At 40.4% G+C, this 11418-nt stretch overlaps 1 pseudogene; it reads left to right on the forward strand.

Annotated features, from left to right (window-relative positions):
* Positions 1-4131: 4131 nt before the first annotated feature.
* LOC125111332 (40S ribosomal protein SA-like) lies at positions 4132-4862 on the forward strand (annotated as a pseudogene).
* Positions 4863-11418: the final 6556 nt, after the last annotated feature.

Below are 11418 nucleotides of genomic sequence, written 5' to 3' on the forward strand. Positions count from 1 at the left end.
GACTAAGAATTGACTAATGGATTTGGCTGCATGGAGGTAACTGGTGACCTTGAACAAACAGCTCTTGTGGAGAGAAGGAGATAGGAGGCCGAGTGGAATACATTCAAGGGAGTATGGGAAAACAAAAATTTGTAGACAATGGTTAGAGATGATTGATTTTATGAGGTGTGGCTATAAGGGGGAGCAGAGAAAAGGAAAGTGTTGCTGAAGGAGATGTGGAATCGAGATGAGTTTGTTGTTTTTGTTTCTTCTTTTTTTCATGGGAGAGAGGAAAATTGCAAGAGTGAAGTCTTTGAGCTAGTGAGAGGTGATGAGTACCAGTAAAAAGGAGAAGTTGACCTTAGGCCAAGGACAGTCCATCATGCTTAACTACAGGAAGGAATACAGGATATGTGATTACGGACTGGTATTTTTTCTATGAAATAAGAAACAAGGCCATCAGTTTAAAATGAGGAGGAGTGGGGAGGTGTCGGAGGTTTTTGTAGAGAGGTGAAACTTGTGAAATAGTTATGAGAGAGCAGGAGACTGAACTGACCTGGAAAAAAATCTCTCAAACTCCCCTTTTAGGCAAGTCAGATAACTATACAGGGAATTCAGCCTGATGAAATAGTTTGGGGCCTTTTGTAAATTTCATTTCATTGGAAGAAGTGAGAAATCCCAGTTGGTTTCCATTCTTCATAAACTGCATCTGAAGTACTGGGCTTCTAAATGTACCTTCTTCATTGTCCCACAGAATTTCTGGGATTCAGTTTCTCTTCAACTAAAAATATAACCCTTTTAAAATTTATCTGTGGGGAAGGGATACATTAGGACTTTGGGGTTAACTATGCCTACTACCGTATGTAAAATAGTAACCAACCAGGAACTACTGGATAGCCCAGGGTGTTCTGCTCAATACTGTGTAATAACCTATATGGCAAAAGAATCTGAAAAAGGGTGGATATATGTAAATACATAACTGAATCACTTTGCTGTACACCTGAAACTAAAACAACATTGTAAATTAACTATGCTCCAATAGAAAACAAAAATTAAATTTAACAAGTAAAATAAAAATGTATTTCTATTTAAAACTATTCTTACAGAGCAATTCAAGAAACCACCAAGGTGGTTGAGTTATACAGAGGCACCCTGCTTCCCGGGACTGGCTAATTAAAACCATAGCCTTAGAAAAAGTGTCCCATCTCTGACCCACAATTGGCCTGACATATGAGATAAGATATCAGATTATCATAGAGCCACTCAATGAGGAAATCCTTCATGATACTATACCAAAATAACAATCATTTAAACTTGGATAATCTGTCAGTGACTCTCTCATATTAACCAAAACCAAAAGACAAAAATAAAACTTTATTTGTAATGTCTGAAAGAAAAATATATCATTTTCCTTCTACCCTTCCATCCAGGTTCTTGACTGGATCTCTGTTACAAAAAAAACATATTAATTATTTTAAAAAGCATAAAAAGTTATTTAACCTAAGTTTTATATAACATAGGCACCTTCATAAGGAAGTGAAGACCCAAAGAAGCAGTTTTTATTGTTGTCATTTTCTTTTTACAGCCACACCTGCGGCATATGGAAATTCACAAGCTAAGCGTTGAATTGGAGCAGCAGCTGCCGGCCTATGCCACAGCCACAGCAACACCAGATCCAAGCCGCATCTGTGACCTACACTGCAGCTTGCAGCATCCCTGGATCCTTAACCCACTGAGTGAGGCCAGGGATCGAACCTGCATCCTCATGTTAGGTTAGGTTCTTAACCGGCCGAGCCACAGTGGGAACTGCATGAAGAAGCACTGTTTTTATGGTGAGTTTGATGAAGAATGACAAATCATGGGAAAATGTGACAGGATAAAAAGGGTCTGAGCTAAGTGAGGTGAACAGGAGGAAAGTTAACAGGATCTGTTCATTCACATTCAGAGATGAGGATGCTGCTTTCCTCCTGGTAGCGAGAGGGCACCTCTCACTTCGGGGTCTTATGACCTGCCTCAGAGAAGGGCAGAGAGTCCTTCCAGCACCTTCCATTTCTCAAATTCCTTCAACTTAAAATATTCAATACATCAAGGTGCCATATTTAAAGCCCATCCAAGTAACAATACTTTCCCTTTATTCCAGAAAAGTTTCAATAATCAAAATAATCCTGAGATTGTGACACTAAATCTAATACAAAAAGTATTTTAGGTTAAGAAGCCAGAATAAGAAGTTTCATAAATGTACAGTGAAATGCTGAGCTTGAACAAAGTTTCCAGATACCGTGAGTTATTTAAATAAATGTATTAATGCTCAAAATAAACAGAACAAAATAAATACAAATATTACTCTTGATTAATGGGAGTATAAATAATGTAATCTCTGAGGAAGATTGTATGAAATGGCAGTGATTGCTATTGTTATGTTTATTAATTGAAAGGAAACTGTTTCATAAGGAACTAAAAACAATGTTCGCTGTTTCAACAGTGAAAATTGACAAAAGCTAAAACATTAAGCTTCAACTCAGATTAAACCCTGACAGATTTTAATTTCTTTTAAGTTTTAAAATATACTTCAATAAGATTTTTAGTTCCAGTAGAATATTTTTATATCTCGCAATTAACTATTATTATATGTGCTTACAAGTTTAGAAATATACAATTAGAAATAACAGGCTTCTGGGTTCATCTTTGACAGGTAAAGGATTTGGAAGTTGTCACTGCTGTCTTTACAACAGTGTAACAGAAAAAACTGGACCAACTGAAAATCCGTGGTGATTCTTGAACCTGTCAGAGACCTGAAGTCACTGGGCAAATTGCCAGGCAGAAATCTGAAGAGACAAGTTCATCCAGAGAGACACAGTTGAGACTTGCTGACCTTGAACAGAAGCTTCTGGAGCCATAAACTCGTAGGAACACTGAAAGGGTAATTTTGATGAATGGCTGGAAGCAGAACGTGGAGTAAGATAAAACTGAGGAACTTCTAGGGCTGCTGTCTGGAAAGGACCCCACATTTTCATGGGCTCTGAGTCTGGTACCTCTACTAGGTTCTTACTGTGTGTGAAGATCCAAGAAAGAGCCCTGCGGCTCTGGTGGGGGAAGGAAGAATAATCATTGTGAAATAAACCAACAGTTTTGAATATAATGAAGGATTATTATGCTTAAAACTCCTGGGGAAAGGATTTTTCAGCTGGTGGAAGAGAAGTCCTTCCACTCCACCCCCTGTGGGCTTCCTGTCCCCCCTCCTTTTTTTTTTTTTTTTTGTCGTTTTGCCATTTCTAGGGCCACTCCTTCAGAATATGGAGATTCCCAGGCTAGGGGTCTAATCGGACCTGTAGCCACCAGCTTACACCAGAGCCCCAGCAAGGTGGGATCCCAGCCACGCCTGCAACCCATACCACAGCTCACGGCAACGCCAGATCCTTAACCCACTGAGCAAGGCCAAGGATCAAACCCACAACCTCATGGTTCGTAGTCGGATTCAATAACCACTGAGCCACGATGGTTCGTTTCCCCTAAAGAACGAAAACAAACAAACAAAACAACATTGTCAACAGGATCAGAGGTTCATGGAAATAGATTGGGATGGCTGCAGTGCAGCCAGAAAAGGGAGTACAGAGCAGTGGGTAGGAGAAGCTGTACCAACTAGAAACACCTGTAAAGGTCACAGTCCAAGGAAAAGGACACTGAGATTTAATTGAAGGATCGTAGAATGTGCTCCTTCACCCACATCAAACCACCACACCAACAGGGCTCCAGCAAAACAGTGGATTACACTTCTGAATCCTGTAAGAAGCAGACACTCTCTGAGGAGACATACTCAGGGAAGCCCAATGTCAAGGGCAAAAACAAACTTGAATCCTGTAGACCCTATTGCTAGAGCAAAAATTAACATAAATCCTCACATTGCAGTCCTGTTTATCTCAGTTCTAATTATTCATACATATTATATTCACCTTTCACTACAAAATTACAAGGGCTGGCAAAGGCAGGAACAAACATAGTCTGAAAGTGACAGAGAAAGATTTAGAACCAGACTTAGATATAACACAGATTTGGGGATGCACAGACAGGGGATTGAAAATAACTCTGATGAGCCTTTCTACACTACCCAGAGAGGGCAGAGTTTCTCTTGTAACTGAGAGAGAAATTTTCACAATGTCCAGAGACCTTGAAATCCTCAAATTCTTTGCATCAGGAACCCATTTCGGTGGTACCAACCTTGGCTTCCGCATGGAACAGTATGTCCCAAAATGCATCTATATCATAAATCTGAAGGAAACCTGAGAGAAGCTTCTGCTGGCAGCTGGTACCATTGTTGCCTTTGAAAACCCAGCTGATGTCAGTGTTAGATCCTCCAGGAATACTGGCCGGTGAGCTGATCTCAAGTTTGCTGCTGTCACTGGAGCCACTCCTACTGCTGGCTGCTTCACTCCTGGAACTTGGAACCAGATCCAGGCAGCCTTTCCGGAGCTGAGACATCTGGTGGTGACTGATCCCAGGGTTGACCACCAGCCTCTCACAGAGGCACCTCCTGCCTACCTTTGCTCTGTGATGCTCCTCTGTGCTATGTGGATGCTGTCATCCAGGCAACAACAAGGGAGCTCACTCAACCAGTCTGATGTAATGGATGCTGGCCCTGGAAATTCTGCGAGTGCATGGCACCATCTCCCAGGAACACCCATGGAAGGTCATGCCTGCTCCCTATCTACTTCTACAGAAATCCTAAAGTGATTGAAAAGGAAATACAGAGCACTGTTGGAAAGGCTCTGACCAAGGAGGAATTTCAGAGTGAATGCACTACTCCAGCTCCTGAGTTCACTGCTACTCAATCTGAGGTCGCAACCTGGTTTGAAGGAATGGAGGTGCCCTCTGTACCTTTTCAGTAGTTTTCTACTGAAGATTCGATGGCAGCTTCCACTCCTCAGGCCCCTGAATGCGTAGGAGCAAGACTTGAGTGGTCTTAAGCCATTTGTCCATAGGCTCTTAAACTGAAAATGGAAATAAGATGGATGGAAAATAAACAGTTTGTAAAGAATTTTTTTGAATGAAACAAAATGCTATGATTAATATAGTAAAGGTTCTAATGGAAAAAGAGGACAGAGGGGTGATGTAAGTAGAGAGATGGAAAATCTAGGAAAGAATCAAAAGGAAATATGAGAAGTTAAAAAAAAAATTGTAACATAAATGAAGAATGCTTTCCATGGGCTCAGCAGTATGTATGACACGGCCAAGGAAAGAATCGGTGAGCTTGAAGACAGGTAGATACAAATAGTTCAGAGAATCCAAGGGTTGAAAGAGACATTAAAAGTTATTTAGGGGATTTCCCATTGTGGTGCAGCAGAAACGAATCTGACTAGTGTCCATGAGGATGCGGGTTCAATCCCTGGCCTCACTCAGTGGGTCAGGGATCTGGTATTGTCATGAGCTGTGGTGTAGGTTGCAGACACAACTCAGATCCCGTGTTGCTATGGCTGTGGTGTAGGCTGGCAGCTGTAGCTCCGATTCAAACCCTAGCCTGGGAACCTCCATATGCAGGATGTGTGGCCCTAAAAAGCAAAAAAAAAAAAAAAAAGAGGTATTTAGTATATCTTTTTATTTCCTTCTGAAAAGTTGGGTTAAAATACATTCTCCTTTCTGATGGTATGCCAATGATATACATAATTATCTAACTCTTTCTGTCAAGACTATTGCAAAAAAAAACCATATCATTTTGACACAACTAACAGATTAAAAAACCTTAAGCATTAAAATACTATTTGCTTCTAACAAGCAATGCAGTACCCAAGTTACACATATTTGCGATTTAATTTGGAGAAGAGGAACATGATTTTCCCACTATTGCATATTATTCTGACCGATTCTTTTTTAACATATTTGCACTGTCATTCTTATACTAAATGTCCTACACTCTTTACACTGTACTTTTTATACTCTATGCCTACTGCTACTGTGATCCCTTCTGGAATTAAGGATCAGTTGTCAAACATTGGAACTAAAAGCTCTTATTTATGGCCTTGCCTCCTTGGACTCCAGTATTTAATGTCACTCTGTCAGTGTTCGATTTCAGTCCAGCTGTTCATGTTTGCACATTCAGGTAACTTGCTTCCAAATATTCATGACACTGAACTATTGAAGGTCAAGTTATACTAAACAGACTTTTAAATATATTGTAATTTCAGAAGAATAGTGCCTCATTTTCTTAAGATTATTAGCTTTTCCTGGTTTTGTTGAATGAAACTGGTCTTTAAGCTTTTAGTCACATCATAGACTCATATGCGAAATTCTGTGCTAGTGTAAAGATGGCTAAGAAGAGGTGGCTCCCGTCTTCAAGACATGAACAAGCTAGAACTGTGGTATTAGAGTCACCTTGGACGCTTTTAAAATTGTATCATTCAGGCTGGAGTTGAAGCCCAGGCATATATTTCTAAAGAGCTTCTCAGATAACTTTAATGCGCCACCAGGATTAGAATGACTGAACTATATAGTGAGAAATATATTGTGCAAATAAATTTGAAAATGATAGATAAGAATGTCACACACACACACACACACACACACACACACACACAGAGCACTCATGAGATTTCAGAGGGTGAGGAATTTATATCCAACAGAGAAATTAGCCACAAATCTTTCTGAGATTAAAAAGGCTGTAAACATTTGGAGAGAAATACCTGACTGAGTCGAGATGCATTCCTAGCAGGTGGACAATAATACTGAAGGAAGCCAAAGAAATACACTTGCAATGACCCTTTGAGCCATATGAGAGGAAACAGGCCCAGAAGAGATTACTGCAAGGAATTGTGGGAAGTAAGATGAGACAGGGAACAAAGGAAGCTCAAATTGAGAAGACCTTAAAAACTTGAATTTCAGGGTGATGTCATTATAAAGCCCTTCTTAGGAGTTCCCATCATGGCGCAGTGGTTAACGAATCCGACTAGGAACCATGAGGTTGCGGGTTCAATCCCTGCCCTTGCTCAGTGGGTTAAGGATCTGGCATTGCTGTGAGCTGTGGTATGGGTTGCAGACGTGGCTGGGATCCCGCCTTGCTGGGGCTCTGGTGTAGGCCGGTGGCTACAACTCCGATTAGACCCCTAGCCTGGGAACCTCCATATGTGGCATGAGCGGCCCAAGAAATGGCAAAAAGACTAAATAAATAAATAAATAAAGCCCTTCTTAAATAGTTGTTTTTGTTGTTGTTGTTGTTGTTGTTTTGTATTTCTTAACTATCTGTAAACTTAAATCCATGATCCTGTTCCCCAGCTTACATATTAAACATTATTAACACAGTTGAAATCCCTGGACTCCCTCCCCTAATCTTAACTGTCCCAACCTCTGCAGAACTGATCGTCATCCTAAATTTGGTGTTTATTATTCTCATACATTGCTTAATACTTAGATGCACATGGGGCTTATGTTCCTAAACAAAACCAATTTTTCAACTTGAAAACGCATTGTAAAATATTGAAGCAGAGTTCCTGTCGTGGCACAGTGGTTAACAAATCCAACTAGAAACCATGAGGTTGCGGGTTCAATCCCTGCCCTTGCTCAGGGGGTTAAGGATCTGGCGTTGCCGTGAGCTGTGGTGTAGGTCACAGATGTGGCTCGAATCCCGTGTTGCTGTGGCTCTGGCGTAGGCCAGCAGCTACAGCTCTGATTCGACCCCTAGCCTGGGAACCTCCATATGCCGCGGGAGCAGCCCTAGAAAAGGCAAAAGGACAAAAAAAAATATATATATATATATATATATATATATATAGGAATAAATACAGCATTTTGGAAAAAGCTGTTTTCAGAACATTGAGCCCAGCCATGACATAAAGGAAGTTTTTGTGTCAGCTGGAAGCATTTGGACTAGAGTATAAAATGATTCCTTTCAGAGAAAGGAATGGACATCAAGGAATGGGAAGGAGGTCTTAGTGCTTTAGATAAGGAATAAAGAATGGGGAAGCGGGATGAGTTGAAGATACTCAGCTTTGACCCTAAGAGATTGGAAACATGATGTGGTGTTGACAGAATGCATGAATAAATTCAATGAATCATGGAGGAGGAACTGGTTTCTGGTAAGGCAGATGTTGTTTTGTGGAATTTGGCCCTTTTGAGGTTTTCCTCATTGATGAAGCACTCTCTTCTTGGCCTTCTGCCACAACTCTTTTAACTTTGTTTCTATCTCTCCCTGCCTTTCTTCTCAGTCTCCCTCATGTCTCTTCTTACAGCACATATTTCCCGGGATAGACTCATTCACTTCCAAAGCCTTATTATATAAATGCTGCCGACTTCCAAATCTGTGCGGTCAACATGTTCATCTCCTCTGCTCCAGACCTGGATTTCTAATTGCCTGTGGTTTTCTAGCTCCACAGCCACTTCCAATGGGTCCGAAATTAGTCCTATTACCGTCTTATTCCCCTTTAGCTTTATTCATTCCCTTGATGACATATTCCCTCTCCCTTTACTCTGTCTTTGCAAATGGTTCCCAAGATCTATCTACTTATCCAAGCTAAATAAGTAGGAGCTTTCTCACATATTTCCCTAGATATCAGCTATGCCCACCATTTAATGCCGTGTCTCATCAAGTCAACCAGCTTAATTGTGCTCGTGTTGAACACCCTCTCCAGCTCTCTCCACTGCCCTAATCTCAGGTTCATTTTGTCTCCTCCCTGGTCAGTTATAATAGTCTGTAAGCTTATGTCCCCAGTCCTAGTTTTTTCCAGCTCCTACTGCTATCTCTCTTCTGCTCTTAATCACTTTCTTAAATATAAATCTTACCATTTCCTGCCCTTAGGTGGAGAAAAGAAGAACCCATTACCTTCTACTGAGGCTTCCCACGTTGCTCTTTTGAGCCCTAATTAGGATTCTATAGAGTTGACTCCCCCCCCCCCCCAAAAAAAAACCAACAACAATGAGACAAAGTTAGAAGCTGAAAATGCAGATGACTCTTTGGGGGAGACATAAAAGAGTTTTGGATTTGTCTCCTAAGGCAAAAGAAATAAAAGCAAAAATAAACAAATGGAACATAATTAAACTTAAAAGCTTTTGCATAGCAAAGGAAACTATTGACAAAACAAGAAGACAACTTACAGAATGGGAGAAAAAAAGTTTGCAAATGATAAGACCAATAAGGGGTTAATATCCAAAATATATAAACTGCTCATACAACTCAATATAAAAAAAAACAATAAAAAAATGGACAGAAGACCTGAATAGGCATACAAATGACTACCAGGCATTTGAAAAGATGCTCAACATCACTAATTATTACAGAAATGCAAATCAGGAGTTCCCATTATGGCTAACAAATCCGACTAGTATCCATAAGGACACAGGTTCGATCCCCTGCCTCGCTCAGTAGGTTAGGAATCCAGAGTTGGTGAGAGCTGTGGCTCAGATCTGGCATTGCGTTGTTGTGGCATAGGCTGGCAGCTACAGCTCCAATTCAGCCTCCAGCCTGGGAACTTCCATGTGCTGCAGGTATGGCCCTAAAAAGACAAAAAAAAAAATGCAGAGCAAAACAACAATGAGCTATTACCTCACACCTGTCAGAAAGGCTATCATCAAAAAGTCTGCAAGTAACAAAATGTTGAAAAGGATATGAAGAAAAGGGAACACTTGTACATGTTGCTGGGAATGTAAATTGGTGCAGCCATTATGAAAAACAGTACGAAGTTTTCTCAAAAAAACTGAAAATAAAACTGCCATATGATCCAGCAGTTCCACTCCTGGGTATACATCTGGAAAAAATGAAAACACTAATTCAAAAAGATATATGCATCCCAATGTTCATAGAAGTACTATTTATAATAGCCAGGATATGAAAACAACCCAAATACCCACCAAAAGACAAAGGGGTAAAGAGATGTGAAATATATATACATATACACACAATGGAATATTACTTATATTTGGAATCCAAAAAATAATACAAAACAAAACAAAAAATAATACAAATAAATGTCTATGCAAAACTGAAACAGACTCACAGATAGAAAAAAACAAACTAGTGGTTCCCCAAGTGAAGAGGGGCAAATTAGGGGTATGGGGGTAAAAGGTACAAACAACGATGTATAGAACAGATAAGCAGCAAGGATATATTATATAACACAGGAAATTATACCCATTATATTGAATAACTTTCAATGGAATACAATCTGTAAAAATGCTAACTATATTCTATACCTGAACCTAATGTAGTTTATATACTTCAATAAAAAATGAAATAAAAATGTAATGTTTTCACTATCATTATTTCATTCAAAACAAGGGTTGCGTTCAAAAGCACAGGCCCTTTTTCTCCCCCTCATATTCTATTGCTAAGGAATTCATTCACCAAATATTTATCGAGCGCCTGCCATGTGCCAGACATTCTTCTCAGTGCTATTATCTGTTAAGTCTTTTAACTTTCACAACAGCTCACGGATGTAGGTAATATTATTCCCATTTTACAAGTGAAGACATTGAGTCACATAGATGTAAACAGCCCAAAGTCACTCAGTTTGGGGGAGTCAAGAACCAGGACTTGAACCCAGGTAATTGACTCTAGACTTTTCTGCTCAAAGTGGGATACATGCACCAGCAGAAATGTATCACTGGTGATAGATATTAACAATGCAGACCCTTTGCCCCCATCCCAGACCTAGTCAATCAAAATTTGACCTTCTATAACATTCCCAGGTGATGTGTATGTTCATTCATGTTTAAAAAGCACTGCCGGGTCTTAACTCTTCAATTGCTCGCATGTATCAGTAATTTACTTCCTCTTTCTTCCTTAGACACATGGGTTAGCTCTTCTTTTTATGGGCCTGTCAAAAACAAGAGTAACAATCCTCCAAACCTTGCTCTTGTACATTTCAGGAAAGGGATGTTAGCAAGAGGAACCTCACCTGGAAACTCTGAAGGTGATTCCCAGCAGTGAGCTGAGCCTCCCTAACAGTCCTGCTTTTATGGCTCCTTCATCATGTCTCTTAAAATCTGGCATCTGATATTCTCAACATAGTTAAAACAGGAAATTATGAAGCTAGAACTTTTCTAGTCAGGGGAAGTATTAACCAGTTATGCTAATAGTTATTATTTTTAACCAGTTCTTTTTTTTTTTTTTTTGGTCTTTTTGCTATTTCTTGGGCCGCTCCCGTGGCATGTGGAGGTTCCCAGGCCAGGGGTCGAACCGGAGCCGTAGCCACTGGCCTATGCCATAGCCACAGCAACACTGGATCCGAGCCACGTCTGCAACCTACACCACAGCTCACGGCAACACCGGATCCTTAACCCACTGAGCAAGGGCAGGGATCGAACCCGCAACCTCATGGTTCCCAGTCAGACTCGCCAACCACTGCGCCACGACGGGAACTCCTTTAACCAGTTCTTTATGAAGGTAAATTTCATAGCTCCTGAAGAGGAAGTAGGGGACTGATTTTCAAAATGACCCCTGGTTGTCCAAACACTTTATGT

The sequence above is a fragment of the Phacochoerus africanus genome, chromosome 1, assembly GCF_016906955.1.
Source record: "Phacochoerus africanus isolate WHEZ1 chromosome 1, ROS_Pafr_v1, whole genome shotgun sequence".
In the NCBI taxonomy this organism is placed as follows: Eukaryota; Metazoa; Chordata; class Mammalia; order Artiodactyla; family Suidae; genus Phacochoerus; species Phacochoerus africanus.